Source organism: Rhinolophus ferrumequinum, chromosome 6 (assembly GCF_004115265.2).
Source record: "Rhinolophus ferrumequinum isolate MPI-CBG mRhiFer1 chromosome 6, mRhiFer1_v1.p, whole genome shotgun sequence".
Taxonomy (NCBI): Eukaryota; Metazoa; Chordata; class Mammalia; order Chiroptera; family Rhinolophidae; genus Rhinolophus; species Rhinolophus ferrumequinum.
The window spans coordinates 95,134,685-95,158,258 of record NC_046289.1 but is presented as its reverse complement, the minus strand read 5'-3'; positions in this window follow the sequence as shown (position 1 = coordinate 95,158,258).

Here is a 23,574-nt window from a genome sequence, read left to right as displayed (position 1 = left end):
TTGCCTGGATGCAGTTCAGAGCTAGCCTCTCTGCAATACCACCCCCCACACAATATGACATGCAGAAAGTGGGTGTTCCTCAGGAACCAAAGACACTTTGAACTGATTTCGGTCCCAGCTCTGGTGCCAAGAGGAGACGTGCTCTTTTGTTTTAAAATCTGTCACTTTGAGTCAAAGGATCTGGGTTCAAGTTTTAGAATTCTCCCTTACTTGCTATGTGACCCTGAGGGGAAAAAAATCTCTGAAAATCTCCCTACCCATCTATACAAGAAGAATGGCAGCTCTTCTCCTCCTCAGGGTACAATACTAAATTCAAAGCTATATGATAATGTATGATAATAAGCTCAGAAATAATAATCTCTGAGCACTCAGGAAGTCTGGGGGTACACTTTGTACATGATAAAGCATTGGGGTCCTTATCATGGGGCTGTTATCACGATGACTTCAGTCTGTCTCAAGGCTGTGACTCGTCCCTCAGCTCAGCTTTCCTTGTGTTTGACGTCTAAATGACAGATAGGTTTCACATGCCTCGTGACCACTCAGCAGCGTTTGTCAACCTCAGGAGAACTGAGAACGTTGATCTCATGAGATTATACATTTAAGAGAGGATAATGTCAGCGTTACAAAATACTTATTGACTCATTAAACCAGGCTATTTTATTTCATAAAATAGTGACCAAATTTTATCTATTCATCCACTTTCCAAACAATAAAAAACATATTAGACTCTATGCTGGGGACTTTCAGGGTTGGATGAGACTCCTCCCACACTCAGGGCTGGCATCCCATCTTCATGCTCCTTGTACCGCAAATCCCCAATGGACATCTAATCTCCATTTGTTCACCTTAGAGACAAGTTTACCGCCTCCCAAGGCAGTCCATCTCACCTCTGAACATTCTCTGTTGGAATGTCCTTCCTCCAACAGACACTCATTGGCAAACACAGGATGTGTTCTTGGCAAACCTCTAATACTGTGCACACTTGACTGTGTAGGATGGTGACTGACAGAGTTGGTGGGGGGCAAAAGAGCCCATGTGAGGTGTTACCAAACAGGAAGTGCCATCTGTGCTGGATGATGACAGCGACAGAAAACGTCAATTAGCTGCCCTGGGTGTCTCGAGAGACAGCTTTTTCCTTCATCACATTAAAGAACTCAAGAATAGCAATTATTCAGTTAATTCTGACATTCTGGGTATTCACTGGCATGGACCAGGCTATGCTGCAATGACAAAACTGAAATCTCAGGGGATTAATAAAATGGAAGCTTATTTCTTGTTCATATAAGGTGCAATGTTAGTTGGGAGACTCTTCCCCATTTTGCATGCCATCTGGACCATTGGACCTCCAAAGTCACTACAGCAAAGAGGGAAGGAAGATGCATACCAGCTCTTAACTGCCTCAGTCTCACTTTATTGGTCAGAATGAATCACAGCGCCCCAACCTAGCTGCACAGGAGGCGGGAAGTGTGGTGGAACGCATGGAAAGTGTGGTAAGTGCTATCTCCCCGACAATCTGCCTTCTCCCTGTACATCTCAGAGTATGCCATTAAAGAAACAAGAGTCAACTCTGCAAAGAAGAGGAGCCCAAGATAACAGAAATGCACCAATGTACTGTGCCAGGGAATAGGGACCTTATGGGTGAAGAAGGGCTGCTGCTTGCTGCAGTTCACTGCAAGTAGCAATCACATGGCCATCTGTGGTGGGGCTTGTATGCATGCGTGGCCAGGCTCTTCCACCCATGTGATCACCTGCTAACAGTGAGGACAAGCTTCACACGTAGAGTGTTCTCCACCTCCTCTCCATCCTCCCTCCATCTCCAGGTCTGCAACCCACACCACCACCACCGAAAATGTAGCCTTTGCCTGCTCTGCTTCTCCTATCCAGCTCCCTCAGAAGAGTTCCGTCTTGGCCACCCCAGTTCCTGGGAGGGTAGAGAGGGACAGGCAACACTGGAGACGTTGGAGGAAGGGGGAGTATCTGGGCTTTTGCTGAATCAGTTCCAGAGTCCCCCTTTGTAGGGAGGAATTGGGGACAGCAGTCAAGTGGAAAGAAAACTAAAGAAGAATGATAGGGAGGAAGAGAAGGAGGGACAAGTAAATGAAGATACAGAGGTTGAGTCCATCTATATAAAGTGGAGATGCGGAAGGACAGAAAGAATGGGAGTGTCAGGTCGCTTGGATGCAGGGATGTTTTTGGGGGTCGGGGGCCAGAGGTGTGGAGTGAAAGGCTCTAGAGAGGATTTGAAGCACGAGATAATGAGAGAGAAGTGGAAGGGGACCTCATCCTTCTTCCTCTCTCGGAGAGAGGAGCAGAAAGACTGACAATCTCTTTCTTCTGCTCACTGGATGGTGCTTCTTTGAATGTGACTTAATGTAGAGAGTAGGTCACAAGGAATCCCCACGTTTGATCAGGTTACATTAATAAAAAAATCAAAACTGGGTGAGGGGCATATTCCCAAAGCAGGAAAGGCAAATGCGTAAGAGGAAAGAAGGGGCTGTAATTGCTCAGAAATAGGTTAATGCACTTTGGGGATAACAAAGGATGAAGAGTGATGCAGCCCCAACAGCAGTGAGGGGCCCCCTTCCCCTCCAACTGCCGCATCTGAGCCCAGCAGGCTGTCAGCGCCCCTTGCCCTCTGAGGTTTCCAGGCCTGAATTCCATTTCCTGGGTGCCAGCTGACCTGAGAGTATCTCCCCCCTCCTTTGCTCATTGTACCTCCACTGTGAAGGCTACAGTAACTAGTGTTACTGGCTGCTCCCTCCCACTGTTGAGTCATATGAGACTTCCTGTCAACTAAAACCCCAACATCTTTCACTTGTGCTGTTGACCCAGGGATCCCACATCCTGTATGTGTCTGGTGGGTATTCTGAACCCCAGGGCAAGCAAAGGTCTCTGTTGTCTTTCATCTTGGTGTGCATTAATTTGGGCCCAATGTTAATGTCAGCCCTGTTGTGGCCTTTTGGGATCCTGCCTCTCACCTTCCCTGTCTTGTCCATCCCTCCCGCTTTCCCACCCACATGCCCCTCAGTGACCAGGTGGTTCAGTGCTCTGGGTGAGTCAGTGCCCCAGCTTTTGGAGTCAGACCCACCTGGGTTCCAAATCTTATCACAGCAATGGACCTTGGGCAAGTCACTCACCCATCTTGGTCTATAAAAAGGTAATACAACCTGTCTTCCAGGGTTGCCACGGGGAGTAAATGAATAATCTGTAAATACTGTATGTAAAATACTTGCAGTGTTTGTTGACACTTAGGATTTTCTCAGTGTTCAACCTCTCCCAACACCTGTGCTTCCATTCCAGTCATTGACAAAAGTGTTGAGTAAGATGTGGCCAAAGACAGAGTCCCTTGGCACACCCCCATCTGGGCTGGTCAGCGAGGCTGAGGTAGCTAGAGGCATCCTTCCATCTGCACATGTGGACCTAGTGTGGGGAAGAAGGCACATTCTGTAGAAATTTAAAAAAAAACAGGATCTCCAAGACATTTCCTACCTGTTGGTAGCACACAGCCCTCAAGCCTGTGGGTTCGTTTCAGGCCTTTGCAAGTCGCCCTACTACACAAAGTGGCCCAAGAGGCCATGTGGGTGCACAGAGACCACATGGCTCCTTTTGGCCCCCTCAGCACTCCAAGGAAAAATCCAGCTACTTCCAGTTTCAAGAACTGCCTCTTCCTCTGGGGTACACTGCTCCCCATACAATCTCCTCCCCTGTCTCCACGAGCTCTCCTGCTATTCTGAGGGAATAACATCAGCAGCCTGCCCACCCCCGTCATAACTGACATTCACACTTGTGGCTATCCTGAGCTTGACCTTGGGCCCCACTTCTGGACTAGCAATGCAGAAGACAGCACTAGGCTTGGGGAAAGACAGGCCTGAGTTCAATTCCGGCTCGCTCTCTCTCTCACCAGCTAACAGCCTCAGTAACTCACCCATCCCTCTAAGATCAGATCTGCAAAACTGCAAATCGAGACAATAGGACTTGTCTTATTGGTGGTTGGGGAAGTTATAGGGAAGGGCCTGGCTCCTCAAAACCTCAATTGCCCTCACACCCCGCCTTCCTCTCTGCCCCGATTCCTCCAAAGTGTTAGATTCTCTTTCCTTCTAGTTTGTACCTCACAGGGCACAACATAACGAAAAATGAAGACAGTTGGCCATCAGGAGAACTGATTTTGAGGCCAGCCAACTCTCAACGTGGTTATCAAGTCACTTACAGAAATCATGCCTACATTTCTTAAAAACGAGAAGGTTGAATAAGATACCAACAATATCAGCCTCCACCTGCTATGTGTCACATCACACAGGTCCTTTATTTACACTAATTCAGTACTCTCAAAGAGGCATTACTTTCTGAGAGGGAGCAGGGCACAGCACTCCAAGAGCATGGGCTGTAAGCTAAGGCTGCTCCACTTCACCTCCCTGCTCTCCATTCAATTGCTTTTTGATCCAAGACAAGTAACTTAACCACTCCGTGCCTCAGTTTCCCCTCGGCGTCCTCCATTCAGGGGCTTCCCATACAGGGCCTGGCCCACGGGAAGCCTTGCATGAGGAGTTAGCCTAGAGAATGAGAGGTGTCGGAGACAGGGCTAAAGCGACCCAGAGCAGCTCCAAGGCCACGAGCTGCTCCACTGCAAAACAGTGCCTCTTCACAGGACTTCAGGAGCCTCTCAGCTGTTGACTGTGGACGTGGTGGGCTGGTGGCCTGGCGCCCCGGAGGAAAGGATGTCAGGAGAGAGGCATGAGGTCTTGAGGAACTGAAGCTTCCTTCATGTATGGCAGACCACCAAGACCCCAGAGAACACACACACTCACCCCTTCACTATAGGAACCATTTCCCCAACCCGGCCAGCCCCAAGGCTCCATCCCAGAGACCGGGGCTGCTGCAAACAAAGCTTTGAATCAAGATCCCTCCAATGCGGCTGCCTGGGCTCCAGCCTCTGCTGGGCGCTGTGTTGCACACACAGAATTCTCTCCAACATCACATTTACTGAGCATCTGCTATGTGCCAGGCCCCACGCAAAGCACTGTGACCTCAGAGACAATAACCCAGGGTCACCATTCTCATGCATGAGACCGGCTCACGGCAAAGCAGAGAATACAGACTAGGCGAGTCTGATAAACTCTGAGCAGTATAGAGACATGAGCCGAGTCTTAGCGTCCTTAAGTGTCCTCACCAAGGAGACAGGACAGGGAATGGTCTTCACAGACAGGAGAAGCAGCTGAAGTCCTGAATGGAGGTGGGAGACACCCTAGCCTGCCTGGAAGTGGATGGTAGGGCAGGTAGTGATGAAAGACCCGGCTGGGGAACTAAGCCAAATGTTTGGGCCTTGTCATCAATGGGAAGACATTGACGGATGGCAAATGGGCATAGAGGCAGCACAGGGAGAGAAAGCTTTAAATTAGATGCCCGGGAAGACTTCCTGGAGGAGGTGGCTTCTGACCAGGCCCTTAAGCCACCGCCCAGACTGTTGGAGGTGGGGAAAGAAAGGAGAGGCCTTCCAGTGACAGGGAGGAGGTGGCTTCTGACCAGGCCCTTAAGCCACCGCCCAGACTGTTGGAGGTGGGGAAAGAAAGGAGAGGCCTTCCAGTGACAGGACACAAAGTGAGCCTGGGCATGAAACAGCAGGTATGGCACCATCTGGGGAACAGCCAGGGGCAACAAGGGATAGGAGAGAGGTCACAAGACATGGCAGTGAGGCTACAAGTAAGGGCCACAGAGAGTCAGGGAAGGGAGAGAACTTTGGGCTGATGAGAAAGTCTTATAAAGAATGAAAGAATCAGTCCATGCATCTATCCGTAAGGAGGCCTTGATTCGAACCACCAAGTGTAATAAGTTTGAGTGAGCGCAGGTTCCCTCCCCGGCAGGCTGCCTCTGTCTGCCCCTACCCCATGTCCCTTGCTTCTTCCCTTTCGCCAGACCCTCCATAGCACCCACCCACCCATGTGGAGCCCCCCCTCTTTGGAACCCCATCAGGAACCTCAAAGTTAATCTTCTGAGCTAAGTCAAATCCTAGATTCTACACAACCTAAGCACTTAATTTTCCGTTTGAGAAAACTGAAACCCAGAGATGGGAAGTGACTTACTGAAGGTCATAGAGTGACACTTTCTAGTGTCAGAGCCAGAACCAGCACCAGGGATCCATCCCAAGTGTGCTGCCTCTTAAACATCAGCCATCATGGGCTCAAGGACTTTTCCAACCCAGAGACACATCTTTTCTCCTGGAGACTTCTTGAAGGCGAACTTGCTCATTAGCACCCAAAGGAACAAACCTACGATGGTGATGCTTCAAGTGATGTGACCACATCTGGGGAAGTACACGAGCATCGCAGTCCCACAGCCACACCGGCGGGTAATTAGCCTCCTTCCCAGATGGGAAGCTGCCTGAGCCCTAGGTACCGAGCAAGGAGTGGTGAGGCGCGGAGAGTTTCACCTACTTTGTTTCAGTTTCCATAGAAACCTCATGGGAAAGGTAATACGAACCCCGTTTTGCAGAAACTCAGATTTCAGGAGGCCAAGAGGTTTCCCAAGGCTCGAAAGTGACTGAATCAGCATCTGCCCTCCAGCCACTCCCTCCTGGCACGAGAACACCACCACCGGCAGCCTCCCCCACCCGTTCCTCTTCCTTCAGGGGCCTGGGCAACCCCACAGGGGAAGGTCTGCTCTTCGCCAGGTCAATAACAGCCCATTAGGAAGCCTCTGTTTAATAAGCCATTGACATTAAATTATTGAAGGGACAGGAAAGTGCCATAAGAGTCAGGTCGACGGGAGTATGGAGGGGATGGACGATAAAAGAATATTAATTGAATGTCCATGATCAAGATGTCCTCTTGGGTGTACTATACGGTTGTCATAGCAACCTCACAGTAACCCATGTCCTCCCGTTTCGTAGAGGAGGAAACGGGCTCAGAGGGGTTTATTGACTGCCAAGGATAAACAGCCAGTGAGTGGAGCCTACGTCAGACCAGGCTGGCTCTTTCCTTGTCACCGTGCTGCCCCCAGAGAAGCTGGGACAGAGGAGATGGCCTGGGAAAGGCTGAAGGGATGGACGGCAAGGCAGGGGGTCTAAGGCAGGTCGGCTGGAGGGGAGGCGGGCGGGGAGCAGGGAAACCAGGGGGCTGAGAAGGGAGGGAACCGGCGAGTCTGATTCTTAGGAATCACCCAGTTTCTCTCATAAGCTTCACTGTCCTCCTCATAACTGTTACCAACCTTTGTAACATGAAGCTGATCCGTGGAGGCAGGGAGACTGGTAGTGACAGAGAAACGGGGCAACCTCTCTCTCCCCTGCATCCATTTCCGCTGCTGGCCTTCCCAGCTGGCTTAGCCAGTCAGCACTTGCTGCTCTCGGCTAAACGTGCCCTTTCAGAGGCTGGGAACATTTTCATGGTGCTCACGTGGGACTAGAACAAGGAAAAGCAGTGTCACGGTCCCTTAAGCGGACATTGGAATCCACGATTCTGGAGTGTTTCGGGAGTATCAGATTCACTTTACCAGAAAATGTCACTGTCCACGTGACCCCTGGAGGCATTCCCCTGGGGAGTGACAGGTGGCACAGCGACCCCTCCCGGAGGGCCCCGGCTGTTCTGGGATCCAGATGGGGTGCTGTCTGGACAATTAGCCAGGCAACTGTGCATCGTCCTCCTGGGCCCCTAGTCCTGTACTCCCAGAGGGAAAAACCTACGTTTTGAAGGCTTTGCCAGCTGCCTACGTGAAGGACAGGGAAGCAAGCAGGAGGGCATGGGAGGCTACCCCCTGCACTCAGAACAGTCCTCTAAGAGAAGTCCCACCCTGTGTAACATGGAGAGTTTGCCCACAGTGTGTGCTCTATAAATGTTGGTTGGACGCCTGATCAAATAAATGCATGATGACCATTTAATAATTGATTCCCTGCCTATATTAGTCAGCTGGGGCTACCATAACCAAAGACTGTAGATGGAGTGACTCAAACAACGGAAATTTGTTTTCTCACAGTTCTGGAAGTCTAAGAGCAGGGTGCCAGCCAGCACGCTCAGGCTCTGGTGACAACTCTCGTCCTGGTATGCAGACGGCCGCCTCCTCACTGGGTGCTCACACAGCCTTCTCTCGGTGCAGTGCGTATGCACGGAGAGAGAGGGCTCCCTCTTTCTCTTTTTATAAGGCCACAGACCTATGGGGTTAGGGTCCCACCCATGACCTCATTTCACCTTAATTACCTCCTCAAGACTCCATCTCCAGATGCAGTCAGTTGGGCGTTAGATTCAACCTACAAATGTGAAGAGATACAATTCATTCCACAGCACCAACCCAGGACGGAATTAGTAATGATGTTATAAAAGGCCCTTGCGTTTAGCATTTCTCTCTAGCAAACCTAGCCAAGGTGTCACCTTCCTTGCTCCTCCTGGCAAACCCTTAAAGAGTAGTTTTGCTCTCTCAAGGCTGCCATAACCAAGGCGGGCCTCTGCAGAGCCTCTTGGGGTGGGACTGTTTTCATGGCTGGGGGTGGGAGCCTGGAGTGCTCAGCAGACTTCCTGCAAAAGAAGCACCCCTGAGGGACTGGAGAGACGTGGGTCCCCCTGGGCTGTGGCAGGAGTGCTATCTGAGAGGCCGGCCTTCTCACGTCCTGCCACTCTGCTGTGAGGCCTTGAGACCACGCCCCTCTCACTTCAATTCTGCCTTCTGCAAAATGAGGGGGGTGAAACGATATTTTCTAAGAAACTCCCACAACTCTTGCTTTACCTATTCCTGGGGGAAACCAGATTCAGGGAGTCAAAGTAAATCAGGAGGTAAGCTAATGAAGCCTCCCAGCTTCACTGCTAGTGGCTGAGGCATGTTGGGCCAATGACTTAATCTCTGAATTTCCCTTTCTCCATCTGGATATTGGCATCATAACAATTCCCTCCTTCGTGGGCTTTCTAGCATCACTGTGGTAGACTGATTATACCCAATTCTTCACCCCTCTCGATACCCGTGGCCTTGGCCGGTGACTCTGTAATTCCTCTCACTATAAAGAGGTGGAATATATCCCTCTCTTTGATTCAGAGTCAGTCCATGTCACTTGCTTTGGCTAATGGAATGTTAGCAAATGTGAGGCAAGCAGAAGCTCGGAAAAGCATTTGAAGGATTGGGTTTGCACTCTGCCATCACCCCGAGAATATTCCTGGGCTAAGCTCATGGAGGTTGTGAAGCATGTGGAGTAGAGCTGAGTTGCCCCAGTTGTCCCAGTGAGGCCACCAAAATAACCGACAGCCAGCCTATCCCCAGACCTTAACGAGCTCAGCCAAGCCGGTGGAGCTCCCAGCTGACGTGCTCGTTAAATCACCGAGCTAAGAAAATGCTTGTTGTTTTAAGCCACTAACTTTGGGATGGTTTGTTACACAGTATTATTTTAGCAATCAATAACTGACACAATCACAAAATAGCACACAGTAGGTGCCCAATGCATGTTTATTTACTCCATAGTTTTACCCACCCCTATACTTCGATGCAAACTCTGTTCTTACTAGCGATGGTTGGGAGACAATTGCGGTGTTGGTGGAGTTTGAGCTTCCATCTCATTGTTACTCCCACTTCAGATTGATTACAGACACTGACTGCTCAGTTTTGATTAAATACTAAATCATAAGCTGCTTACAAAATGCCTGCAAAAAGCTGACATTTATGAAGTCCAATAAACTACTTGTAAGAACAGGAGTGCTAGATTGGGAGAAAAAAATAAAATCTTCATCCAAACAAACATCGGTTGACAGCAGACAGATGGTCAGAATCCTTACTTGTAAACTAGAAAAATTAAGATTTGGCAAGGATTGTCTGAAAATAACTAGCAAACATCAAAGTTTCCCCTTTCAATGCTGGTGTTTTTCTGGGCCTGACTTCAATATTTTCACAGGCTACTGCACGGAAAAGGTGTTGCAGGCCTCCGTGGTGCTGGCAAGGAAACGCTAAGAAATACCAGCACGATTTATAGGAAGTAAGGCTGCCAACATCCCAGAGAGTAAGCGTTTAGCAGCCAGCAACTGCACATTCCCATAAATCCCCATAACTCAGCATCAGGCCTTGCCTTAATCTGCTGAGGTGTGAGGAAAGGGAAGGCGGAATTTTCTAACTCGCTTTTCCACTCGGATCGGCTTTCACGGGTTGACTGTGAGTTAATCTTATGGGGCCAGCAGCGATCTTAATAGAAATGGAATCCAGCTTTAAAACCCCAGGGCAGGCTCTCCTCATCTTTGTTAAATCAAGGAGTGAGGGTGCTAAGAGGGGCTTTGGCTAAGGCTCAAATAAGCCCCATACGTGCAGGGGAGACGCAGGCTTTGGCTGCCTGCTTCTCATTTCTTCCTGACCTCTCCGTGACCTCCAAAGGGCTCAGCGAGTGAGCATGTGTGCTGACGACACGGGGGGTGTGCTTGTCCGGCTACTGCCATCGCTCCAAAGATGGCCTGTGTGCTGTCCCTTGGTGGCGTTACCTCTGCTACCTCGGTTATACTGCTTGCACACAAGCCCATGACCTCACGAATTATAGAATTTTGGGCCCCTGCTTGGAGAGCAGCAGTGACCTGTGGTAAAAAGATTATGTATTTGCACTTGGGAACCAGACCCAGCCATCTCTGCCCCTTCCTGGCTTCATAGGCAAGACCTTTAGCCACGCCGAGCCTCAGGTTCTCCAGGCTCCAACCGAGGGAAATCATGGCCACTTTGCAGGGTTATTGAGGGACGGCAGGGACAGGATGTGGGAGAACAAAGATCATAAGCAGATCACTGCAATGTACGGTGAGTGCAATGATTAAGATGTGCCCAGGGCATTACGGGAACATGGAGAATACTTGGCCCAGTCTGTTTGGAGTATTCAGGGAAGGCTTCCTGGAGGAAGTGATGTCTGAGTTGAGTCTTAAAAGTTGAATAGGAGTTAATCACAGGAAAGGATAGGGAAAGACATTCCAAAAAGAGAAGAGCAGGTGAGCAAATCATTGCCAATCAGCTTCTATTTGAACCCCTCCAGTGATGGATGGTTGATGGGCATTCTGTTTGAACCCCTTAAGTGACTCGCAGCCTGTTGAAGAGCTCATTCCAGTTAAGACAGCTTAGGCTATCAGAAGATCCTTTTCCATAGAGGCTTTTTTCTCTATGGCTTCCACCTATTGGCCCTGTTCCCCATACAGGGCGTATGTTGAAGGCAGCTCTTGTGCCAGACATCACGTGAGCGTCAGGGAGTGGAGTCTGCTCCATGCTGGCTCTTTTCCTTGCCTATCAGGGACCAACATTCCAGGAGAACAGCGTTCAGAGCCCCAAAGATAGTCAAAGAACCCATCTGGAAAATAAGTGACCATGGGATTGGAGTTGAATTTTAGGGTGCAGGGCCCAGTTCAGGGTGAAGGATCTGGCTCCGCTCTGCCTCCACGGGCTCAACAAAACTGCAGTCTGAAGCCGCCACTGGCAAACAGTCCATGGCCTCTTCAAGCTGATGGCCAAGAGGAAGACAGGCCATGAGAGAGGGTGCCTCACCCTGACCTTAGGGTCCGGCACCCAGCTGAACTAGTGGGAAACCCCAGGCAGTCTCCCCTCAGTGAGCGGTGTGGGTGGGACTAGCCATGTTGGAGTCAACATTCCACAGGCATGCAGAGGCATACCTGGCCCACAAGAAGGGCTTGCAGGTGTTTGCTGTTGCTATTATTACCTCTCAGAGATGGGATGGCAAACCAATGTGACTTCAGGGCCCGCTCTAAATTGTTTCCCCCACCTGCCTGCTACAGACTGAATTCCAGTATGAGGCGTCACTTTGTACAACACCAATCACAAATGTCCCCAGCAGAGCTGACTTAGTGTGAGTGCCTCAAATCCTCCCTCAGACTCATGGTGCCTCCCTCAGAGTGCTTAACTCCTGTGACAATGCAAAAGCATTTAGAAGAGTGCCTGGCATGTAGCACTACACACACACACACACGCACACACACACACACACACACGTCTGACAATTAAGTTCGCGAAATTTCCCCTGTGTAAGCACCTGGTGGAAAGTTCATGAATTTAACTGCCCTACCTTCCTATGTTTGCTAATAATAATAATGTGATTATTATTATTTATTCCTGGTACTCAATAAACAAATATAGAAAAAAATTGCAGTGTGTGGTCGCTCAGAGGGAGCCCTACGGTTTGCGTTTTTACCATGTGCATGAAACACACAATGAAATATAGCTCTATGGAAAAACAAAGCTTGTCCTCGCCTCACACCAGTCATGCCTTAGTTCCCACTTGAAGGTCATTGCAGTCAACTGCCTCTTCTTTGCGTCTCCGGAGAGTTGCCCATTGTTGCTAAAAGCAATGAAATGAGAAAGCACTGTTTGGTGCCAGGTGGCTTCCAGTCGGGTCTCCACTCCACCGAGGGTCTAGGCTCTGCCCCACCCAGGGCCTTGTCAGCCTCCTGTATGAGCAGTGACAACTGGTGGACATGGCCACAATAATATTTAAACGCACACTGCAATTCACCTTCCAAATCCCTCAGTAATGTTCCCTAATTAATCACCCTATGTATTGCATTCTAAATTAATTAAGTTAAAAGTAATTAAATCCAGGAAATTGAAATTAGTCTAATTAGATTAGAGGCACATCCAGTGACTGTGGTGAGGGGTGCCACGTAAATTGCCCAATTTTGGTGGAGAAAAGATAAACTCGGGTTACAGACAGGCTGTTAAGAGGGAGAGGCCAGCCTTACAAAGAATTACCGAGGTCGATGCAGTAATGTCATCAGTGAGAATATCAGTGACAACAGTAGCAAGTGCTGCCTGCGTTGAGGCTTCCCTGGGCCAAGCCTGTCTGGTTAGTCCCCAGAAAATCCCTCTGAAGTGGGTGCTGTTCTTTATCCCTGCCCGACAGATGGGAAAACAGTGGCTGTGCTGTGCAAAGGGCTGTGGTAGAGACCCTCGTGGTTTGACCCCAGAGACCCCTCCTAACCCCCTCCAGCCAACCTCCCTGATCTGTAAGTACTATTGACTCCACGGACTGGCCAGAGAGAGGATGGCGACCCTCACACATGCCAGCCAGCACAGCCTGGCACAGCAGTCCCCTGAGACTTCTGTCCTCCTGTGACACACGTGATGGGTAATATCCACAGCCCACCACACTCCAGGGTGGTCTAGACCAGACATGGCTGTCAAGAACTGTGGGTGTCCGACATTTGCCCTTAGTTTGCCATAGTCTCATGGCAGAAGACACAGGCTCCTGAGTCAGAGACAAAGGATTTCGTGACTCACAGAAATAGCAAGAGCCAGAAGAGCGACATTTTCCAGCCTCAGTTCCCCAAGCCCCAGATACCACAAGGCAACACAGAACGGGCCAGATGGCACCCGCACACAGAGAGAAAAACCCAGGCTTAGGGAAGGTGGGTCTTTTATAAGGAACACGGAGACTACCTGCCCTCTGCTTCAGAGGGGAACCCTCACCTCTGAGGCATTTGCTGTACAACATTCTTGAAAAGATAGGAATAAAGGCAGGCAGTGCCTCTGCTCGCAAAACACGCGGAAACTCCAAAGGCCCATGGGGAATTGTCTCCCAACAATATCCACCCCTTGTTTTTAGTCTCAGCTTCTGGCAAATTTTCCCTTGAGTACACCACTCTGCCAGCCACTCTGATTAATTTGACTGAGCGAGAGTGGGACCAAATCTGTTCGGTTATTCTCATGCAGCGTTTAATTAAGGCAACTACCAACAGGAATCTCCAAGCGGCAAGATGAGACCAACTTACCATAGTCACCTCAGCCATACCCTGCCCTGGTCTCAGCCATTGGAACAGAGGACTACCCGAGAAAGCCTTACATTTCCATACTGGCCTTTCCAGGTGCCTGAACGCAGTGATCCAGGCAGAGCGGGACATATGGGGACTGCACAGGCTCCCCCTTGGCCTGCCAGGAAAGCGTGTTTGGCAATTCCATGATCTACAACAACCTGGTCAGTACGCTGAGGCCGACACGAGTGCCTGCCAGCCTCCAGGGTGAAGTGAGGTCCGCTAACGTGGGGACAAATTTTCTTGTGCCACCTTTTCTAAGTGGAGGACGCCCCCTCATAGGGAAACTGCCCACAGGGAGCACAAATAATGAGTCGGTTATCCATCTGGGAAGCTCCCCCATGGAGCTGCAGTCCTGTAGGTTCAGCAATCTAGTGGTGTTTACTCAGACACTTGCAGGTCTCTCATGATGACTCCGAAGGTGAGGTCACTGTGTTTTCAGGAGGCAGACAAATTAATGTCTGGCTTGCACACAAGAAGTACGTTTCTAGGGGTGCATATGCAGCCCCAAGAAAGAAAGTACTCTTTACCTTTGTTGGGGTCCCCCATGTGGGGCCTGCATCTGTCATGGGGCAGAGGTGGTAAGGCCCTCAGTGGGTGGTAAGGCTCCCAGTTCAGTTGCAATAATTGAGTCGAGTTGACTCTTTGATTTTGGAGACACTGCCTGACGGCAGCCTGTCCACCTTGTTCTGTGGCCACACCCCTACTTGGGTGACGCCACCTGCCAGAATGAGGCAGAATGATTGAACCACAGCTGTGAGAATGGGGGCAGAGAAGACGTCCAGAGGTGCTGGCAGCTGTTTTGTCTGGGAGGTGCAAGAGCTGGGGCCATCCCTGCTGTTCCTGCAGACTTCTCAGTAAAATCAAGGGGCCTGGGGACCAAATCATGGTCGGAGCCGGCTGGCGCGGGACAGCAGACCTAGCAGTCCATTACACTTAAGACACTCAGCAGTTTGGCAAAACTGCACAGGGCATTTTCTTTAGTGAGAAAGTCTCCAGGGGTGGCTCTGCAAAACAAATCTCATTAACGTTCCTGCCCCTACCCCCATCCTTCTTAGTACAAATGGAAAGTATACCCTCCCCAGGGGCCGGGGTTGGTGCCCTGCCTCCACTGACATTCCAGGAGATAAAACATCACCATTTTACCAAGAATCTCCTACTCATGCTCAGACCTTTAGTCCAAGCGGTCCAAGGGCAAAAGTGACAAGAGCATTTTCATCAAACATACAGAGACCCACTGTACCCCCCACTTTGAGCCACGTGGGCCACCACAGTAGGAGATGGTGAGCCATGACCTCCTCCAAGCGGTCACCATCCTAACACTAGCTCTAATGTCACCGCTTCCAACAAGAGAATCCAGGCGGCTGAAGCAGAGTGCAGGTTTTGTTCCCCAGGCAGCTGTGGCTGCCCTGGGGTTGCTGTTGGGGGAAAAAAGACACATCATGCCCAGGAATGGTCAGAACAGCATCCTGAGTTTCCAAAATAGATCTAATAACCCCACACCCCATCCCTTCCCCCCTGACCATCACTCAGGAAGCAGCCCAGGGGAGAGGATGGCTTTCTGGGTCAGCAGCATTCAAGGACCACACTGCCTCGCCCAGATGTGTGCGGGTGGGGGAGGTGAGGGAAAGGAGCAGGGAGGAGAGAGGGAGGGAGACACAGGGAGAGACCTCGCTCGGGTATAGTCACGCGCAACAAACTCATCTCTTATATTCCCATCTACAACCTCTATATTCAGGTTACTTCCCAGTTTTCCCGGAAACAGCAGGAGGAAACTCAGTTTATGGACCCAAAGGTCCATTTGGATCATTTCAGCAACACAAAGGATTAAGTCTGCCCTAAAGATGAAAGGCTCTACCTCTGTCAAGGGAGGAACCACTTGCTGTTTTGAGATGACAAATTTGCCCTCTCCTACTCATCGTGAGGTCAAGCCTCTCCCTGGTCCTCCTCATGGGCAGCTGGATCCCGCCAGCTTGCTGCTCATTTGAAACAGCTCTACAGGGGCCCCAAATAGCACAGGCGAGCTTCCCCAATGGCTGCTCAAATGTGATGCCAAGGTACATTTTAGACTTTCAGGGACAAAGATACATTGAGCATCCTTCAAGGAAGCCTCCGTTATATTAATTTTTACAGCTGAGTTGATGATAAGAACGAGGCAATAGAAAAAAAAAAGAGAGAAAATGAGTCTGCCTTCCCTGGCAATCACTGCACTGCTGAGGTTGCAAAGTAACAGCCGTGTTCCAGGGCAGCTTGGCGTAGGCATCCGGGTTTGCTGCTTCTGGAGGCCCTGCTTGCGCAAAGGGACCCTGCCCCCCGCCTCGTGTGCCCACAAATGCCGACCGTGGTGCTGGTACGCGGGTGGTTAGAACCAGGGGCCTCAGTTAGTAATGACGGCCCACTGGGGCCCGTCTTTGAAGACGCCAGTGAGACATTACTGGGAGCAGGATGGAGCAGGCAGCACAAACGTGCCTCATCTCTGTGAGCTCCTAACCAACAATTAGCTCGACCTTTTCCTCAGAAATTATACCAACAACTTCCACTGCTGCTTTGCCTAATTTGCTGCACTGCTGGGGGGGGAAAGCAAATCCTGAAGAGGAATAAAAACAGCTGGTTTCTTTCAACCATCAAAGGCAGAACTAGATGTTACATGGTGATTTTCAAGGCAATTCAAAATTAACTTCAAATTACCAAGAGCTGACTCCTTCCTGCCTCGCTCTCATTCATCCTCTCTCTCTCTGTCTCTGTCTCTCTCTCTCTCTCTCTCTCTCTCTCTCTCTCTCTCTCTCTCCCTCTCCCCCCCCCCGCCCCTCCCTCAGCCTTTGGCCCGACTTTGTTCACCGAGCAGAACTGTTTTCAGCCTCCCTGTGTTCTGCTGTTCTGCTATGAAGCCAACCCAGTTTCCTCATGTCATTCCTTCATCCCCCTGGGCAGCCATTTCCATACCCTGCCTCCCCAAAAAGAATCAATGAGGAGGCTCAAACACCAACCATTTGCTTTTTCCAAGAACAGGTTCAAGGTGCCAATGTGCTTCTCAGACAAGAGGCCTCCTCTGGTGTGGGTGGCTGGAGGTGAATGCATCAGCCAGGTAGGGTGGACTCCAGGGGCCTGCCGGGGCAACAGCAAATTATTCCTGAATGCCCCCCATCCAGGGAAGGGAGTGATGGAGAAAGGAGAGGAGACAGAGAAGCAGGATTGTGCTGGAGTAAAGGGTTTGATGGCCCATGATTTCGGGGTGCTCATTGAGAGCCTACAGTTCTCCTGCAGCCGGTTCCAAGGCCACCTCCTACAGGAAGTCTTCTCTCACCACCTCTGCCCCCCGGAGGGAGGGACACTTGTTCTCCTGGTAAGACAGCCTCACTGACTGCCCTACCCTTTCGTTCTAGGTGCACCCAACCTGCTGTCTATTTACGAGCAACTCCACATGTATAAGAACCCCAAAAGGCCTAACACAGCATGGGTCAATGAGTATTGTCCCATCCCCATTTTCTTCTGCCCTGGCCTCCCTCCTAGAAGTAAGCTGCATGACAAAAGGGGCCGTATCACACTCCAGGGGCCTCAATGCCTCGCCTAAGTCTTAAGGTGTCTTAATCACAATCAGAAACCAATAACTACTTGTAAATTGGATTATGGTTTCCTTCAAAGGTTGCAAGAGCTTGTTTTTCTCCTTTAATGACTGAGGAAAACAAACATGTTAAGAATGTTTCCAACCTCATCTCTGTTTCTACTTGTCTCAAACCCTGTAGACAAAGGAACCAAATTTCCCTTCAGCATTGGACCAAAGGGTAGGCAGTTTCCAGTGCAATTAAAAATTCAGTGGTGAAGGGGCTTCTCTTTTCCACTTGCTGGCTGACTCACTTGGAGGAACAAGACCAAGTTGTACCCTCCTGAGTTCCTCCTACTCAACAGTCGGTTTGGCTGTGCTGTAGCCAGGCCAATGAGGTCCCCAGACAGCCCTGGGTTCCTGAAAATAGACCACGTGAGAACTGTCCTCCAAAGGAGACACCCCATGGCCAGGTTGTGTGTTGTAAAGGGAGCTTTGATCAGTTGAAAACAGCCCCCAGGCTGCCAGAAGGGGAGCTGGACCTTTAAATCAGGCTGGACTGAGGTCTGCAGTAAGAATTTAACTAGCGTGCTCAGGAGAGGCCTAAGGAGATGACATTTCAGCAGAGGCTTTAGTGACAAGACCATGCCATAGCAGCTTCTGTGGATGGTCATTCAGGCAGAGGGAACAGACACTGCAAAGGCTCTGCGGCAAGAATGAGCTTGACATGTTCAAAGAATCAAGAGAAAGCCAGTGTGGCCAGAATATGGTGGGCCAGGGAAAAACAGGTTGATAAGAAACAGATTGTGTGGGGCCTCGCATCCCACAGTAAGTTCAGACTTTAAGTTCAACACAAAGCAATGGAAGGGCTTTACTTAAAAGAATGATATTTTGAGGTCATTCTGGCTGCAGTATAAGAAAGGGTGGCATGGCTACCAGGGTGGCACAGAAAGACCTGTTAGGAAGCTGTCGACCAGGGAAGACTTGATGGCTTGGGCCAGAGTGACGGAAATGGAGGGAAGTAGACAGATTCAGGATGTATGTGAGAAGTGTAGCCAGTAAATCCTACGGATGGATTGCAATGTGTGGAGGGGAGAACAGGGAAGGACCGAGGATGACGCCTGTGACTTTGCCTTGAGCAATGGGGTTGGACGTCAGTTGCTTGCTTGCTGGGATGAGAAAGATTTGGGAGATTTATAGGCAAAGCTTTTAGCTTGGGGTACATGAGCGACAGGTGGCAGCTGTGCTCACCTCATCACTATTACAGTGTATGCCGTGGTAGTCCGCCCTCTTCAGAGCCAACACACCGGTCCTCCCGCTGACAGGGAGCTCAGAGCGCCTCCCACATCAGAACCTGCTTTCACCACAGCAAACTGCCCCCCAAGGTGACGCCACCTCCACGCAGGGCCCATGCCAATGACTGGCTGACGTGTGGATACAAGACCCGCCCTCTTACCTCAGTTGAGACCATTTGGAAGGACCATCCCACCACCAGCGCCCCCTGTAGGATGGCTGTGGCCTCGGTCACAGCTGCTCCGTGGGTCGGCTTGTCCCTCTGCCCAGGTGGCGTCCTCAGCATTCTGTGCGTGTGTCCCATGAATACTTACTCCCCAGCTTCTCACACAACCCGCTTCAGAGTCCGGTTCCAGGAAACCTAATCTAAGATAAATATTATTGTCATCATTATCATTATTAGTAGGTCATGTCTGGGATCCCATCCAATTTAAAAACTGTATCATGAAGAATTCCGAAATAGCCTAATACCTACTACCTGAAGACTCCCACGTCCCCCATCTTGGTTCACCACCAACAGCCACACAATCCCTCCGAAAGATCTTCCTAGGTGTGCTGAGAAAATGTGTATGTTTCCCATGCCTTTGTCAGAAGTGCACATGTTAATTCAGAACCTGGGTCCCAGACCCAGGTCCCCAGTGAGTGGCAAGACACCTGGGATCCCAGAGGCCTCTTGATAAACCGTGCTGAACCCCTGGCCCCCGTGGAGGGAGGGAACTAGCAGAGCAATAGCACAGATAGCCCTCTCTTGTGTCCAGGGAAAACCATCTACCTGTACATCTGCAGTCACACGTAGATTGTGTTTGTAAAAAACGTGTTTTTATCTGTACGTCTGTGCATGTGTGCGTGCCCGTGGTGTGTGTGTGTGTGTGTGTGTGTGTGTGTGTGTGTGTGGTGCCCACATGTAACAGAGCGCACTGTATGCTGACAGTGAAACAGATGCAGGGCCACTAGACGTGACTGTACAGGTCGTGTCTTATCCAAGTGCTCCTGGCTGACAGGACAATTGCAGGCTAAAATCCAGCCCACATTTTTCTGCCGGGCTGTATACCTGGTATGGCGTGCATCCTCCTGGGGGCACCTTTTCCTAATTCTGCTCCCAGGCCATGAACACTGGTGCGGGGCCAATTCTGCCCATAGCGGGTACTTCTTTCTAATTCTCATAAAGGCTGCAAATAAAGAGAAACAGGGTGTTCTGGTGATTCCACACTTGCTCTCAGCACCAAGTCCACCCTTCTATTCCTTACTCTGCAATGCTGGGGAAGGAACTCTGCAAACCACAGTCCCCTTCCTCACTGGGCTCCCTCCTCCTGTTGTCATTGGGAGGACAATGTGAAAGCCGGAGGTGGGATCCCATATGCTCCCTATCCCTGGCAGCGTCACCCCAGCCGTGTATTTCACCCAGCAGCCGCAGCCAGGATTGATTCCAGGTCACCTCCTTGTGTCACACTCTCAGAACCAGCCACAGCTCGTTCCCCTCAGAGACACCAGCACCAGTCAGCCAGCGCCCCCTTCTCCGAGTTTGAGGTCCCAGCTCTGCAGTTTCTCCTCTAAGCTTCTCGGTTCTAACAACTGGATCTCTTTCTTTGTTCCCCCTCACCCCCAGCCCCACTCCCGGGGCGGCAGTTGCTTTTTCGCTGTTACTTTCTCTGTGTGTCTTCAGTGACCACTTTCTGCCTTTCCAGTCCTCCAACCCTTTTAGTCAATTCTCTATATTAAAATCTCTTGTTAAAATAACTTGTGTGGGCTCTGTTGTCTGATGGACTGTAGTGGGTGACGCAGACAAAAGTAACCTCCTTCCCTTTTGAGCTTCTTACGGTCAGAGCACCCATGTGGCTTAGGTATCCGTGTATTCATTCAACAAACATTTGTTTATGCTATCATCCCTATGTTACATATATACTATGAAGGATTTCATTTTATATATATATATATACACACACACACATACAGTTTATACATTTGGGATATGCGCAGAACATAGCTAGAAGATACACAAGAAGTGGATGACTGGTTCACTCTGGGAATTAGGAGTTGCAGGCGTTAGATGGGAAGGAATATTTTTCACATAGCCTTCTGAGATTTTTACAAGCCACTATTACACTTATGTTTTGAAAAACGGATTACCATTCACATATTCAGTGCCATCTGCGTGCCAGGCCGTGGGGAAGCCCCGCAGATACACAGAGGTATTTCCCTCAGCGATTCTCGCCCTGCTCAACCCAGGTGGACACCACAGACAAGCAGTGCCCACATCTGGGTTTCCCCTTCTCCTCATCTAAGGATTCTAGGTCTAACTGTTGGTTTCACCCCTGCATGCAACCCCAAAACTCATCACTCCTGTCCCTTGTGTAGAAACCTTGCTGTGTGAGCAGAACTGACCTCAACCCAAGCTCTAGGGGTGGGCCCGATTGTTCCAGACTAAGTGGGGTGATACCAAGCCCTCTGCCATGGGCATTGCTGCAGGTAACTTAAGCCAACCAGCTGGAAATTCTGGACTTTAGCTTGATGACTATTAGAAGTGGCACTCTCTTTCCAGTTGTGATGATCAAAATATTTAATAACTTTTCCAGGTCAGGCTCTGACCCACTAGAACCCATGTAGGCTCAATCAGAACAAACCTGGCTCTAAGCTGTCAGTTTGATAACTTTGCTTAAGGCCAGAAATAGCCCCGCCTCTGGCTGTGAAGCATGTGGTTGCAGTAGCTGTTGGCAGCCCTTTTGTGATCATGAGGCAAGCCACCCTGAAGGTTAAAAGGATACACCAAGGAGGACTGAATCAAGAACCCTAGTGAGACTGTGCCAAGGCCTATACTTCTTTATTATTTAATTTAACCCCATTTGTGTGAGGTTTTTATACCTCGTGACTGATGGGTTGGTTGGTTGGTTGGTTGGTTGGTTGGTTGGTTGGTTGGTTGGTTGGTTGGTTGGTTTTTGCATCTTCTCATCTATTTTCTTACTTCACACATAGGTAAACTGAGATCCAGAGCAGGGAAAGGCCTTATCCAAACCCTTGCAGGACCCGAATCTCAATCTTTTATCTGTCAGACCAATGTGCTTCTAATAAACCATAAAACCTCTTATACCACACTGCCAGCAGCAACAGGGACTTAATAAATGTTTGCTGAATGAATTAATTACTGAATGTGAATGGGATCAGAGGGAAATGCTGGCAGGGGCGCAGGATAAGCAAGGATTTGGAGTGAGAGAGGGCAGATGCAGAGGCAAGCAAAGAGGAGAAACGCCCAAGAGTTTATTCTACTTCAGTCACATGGGCACATTTGCAGTTTTGTACAAAAGCCTTTATTAAACTCCAGGATTTCTGTGGAATAAATCTCTTCTTGCCACTATGTCCAGAAACAACAAATATCCAAAGCACAGCAAGCTTTTTGAAGTTTATTATAAAAATAACTGAAAGGGCTCTGCAAAGATCTTAGAGTGCCAAATCCAACCAGGGGCTTGAGGTTGGGGGCGGGTTTCCAGACGCTCAGTATTGTACCCTAATTTTCCCCAGAACAAGAGGATTTGAAAGGCTGTCATGAGGCAATGAGAAGATGTAGCCCGTCACACCTCCTCTTTCCCACACACGCAAGAAGGGCCCGTTCCTGGGGGTTGCGACTGCAGGACGGCCTGTCACAAAGCCCTGCGTTTAAGTCTGCCCCTCAAGTAGGGGCTTGTGGTGTCTGGCAAGATAACTCATTCTTTCCAGAACCTCAGTTTTCCTCATATATAAAGTGGAAATAGTGCAGGACTGCCAGAGTTTGTCTTAGGGCCAAATGTTTCAACCTTCAGAAATGCTGGATTTTACGAGTTACATGGTACATAACAGTACATTATGTAACGCCCAGTGGGTCTGGGGGACTCCCTGTAGTCAAATGCATTGAAATATCTGTAGGGAAACATATAAATATTTACAGTAAATGGGATCATTAAGACCATAAATAACCTCACGTCATTTTAGTCCAGGACTTGCCACCAAGTGAGTTAAAAAAAACCTTTTGGTTGTCAGAGGGTTTGGATATTACGAATTGAGTGTAAATAGATTGAGGACCTGAAACACCACAAACGTCATCAGGCTTCAGAGAACTGAATGGGACAAGCCCCCAGCTAGCTCCCAGGGGCTACATTTCCATTTGGTGATAACAAGTAAAGCAAGTGCATTATCCACGGCACTCCCCACCGTCTCCACTCCAGACGCGTTTCCAGGAGTTCCCAGGGCTTCCTGGAAGCCCCGTTTGGGATCTCTTCAGAGCTCCGAGAAGAACACGGTGCTCGTCGTTTGCATAAGTTCTAGGCTGAGGTCTCTGAGTGAAGACAGCCCAGCCCAGCTCTTCTGCCCTGAAAGGTCTGGCTCAGCAAGTGCTCCCTTGAGCTCCAGTGAACCTAGAGGCAGAGAGAGGTGACTGTAAACAGGTTGGAAGGGGAAGCCACTGGCTCTGCCGTCTGTCTCTTACCAGCTCCGTGGCCTTAGGAACCAGAGAAAGAAGAACCCACCTTCATTTCCCTCCTAAAAAGCACTGACAATGCTCTGGCACCAGTGGTCCTGGGAGGAGAGAGAGTCCTCAGCTCTAGTCTCAGCCACTGTCCATCATTTTCATTTCTGGCAACTTCTGCTCTGCTGCTTTAATTGACACGTCCCAGTTTTCTACTCAAGTTGAGCATCGTTTCTATACATCTGTGTGAATCAGCCGTTGCCAGTGGCTTTCTCTTCAGTGACCCCAGCCCCTTGGTTGCCCTGTGGACGCTCAGCCTCTCCAGGAGTGTGGGACTCACTCGAGTAGAGCAGAACTCTCCCCTCCACTGTTTTGCACACTATGCTTCTCTTCATCCGACCTAATGATTGGGCATGAAGTGCTTACAGAGTAGTGCCCCCAAGCTGCCATTCTCTTGGGGTGTCTACTAATAGTACATGGAAATGTCATGGTGGTATGGCTCAGGGGACCCATTTTTAAGTCTGAGGACAAAGGTCCCCCATCACACAGCAGGTCAGGATAAGGAT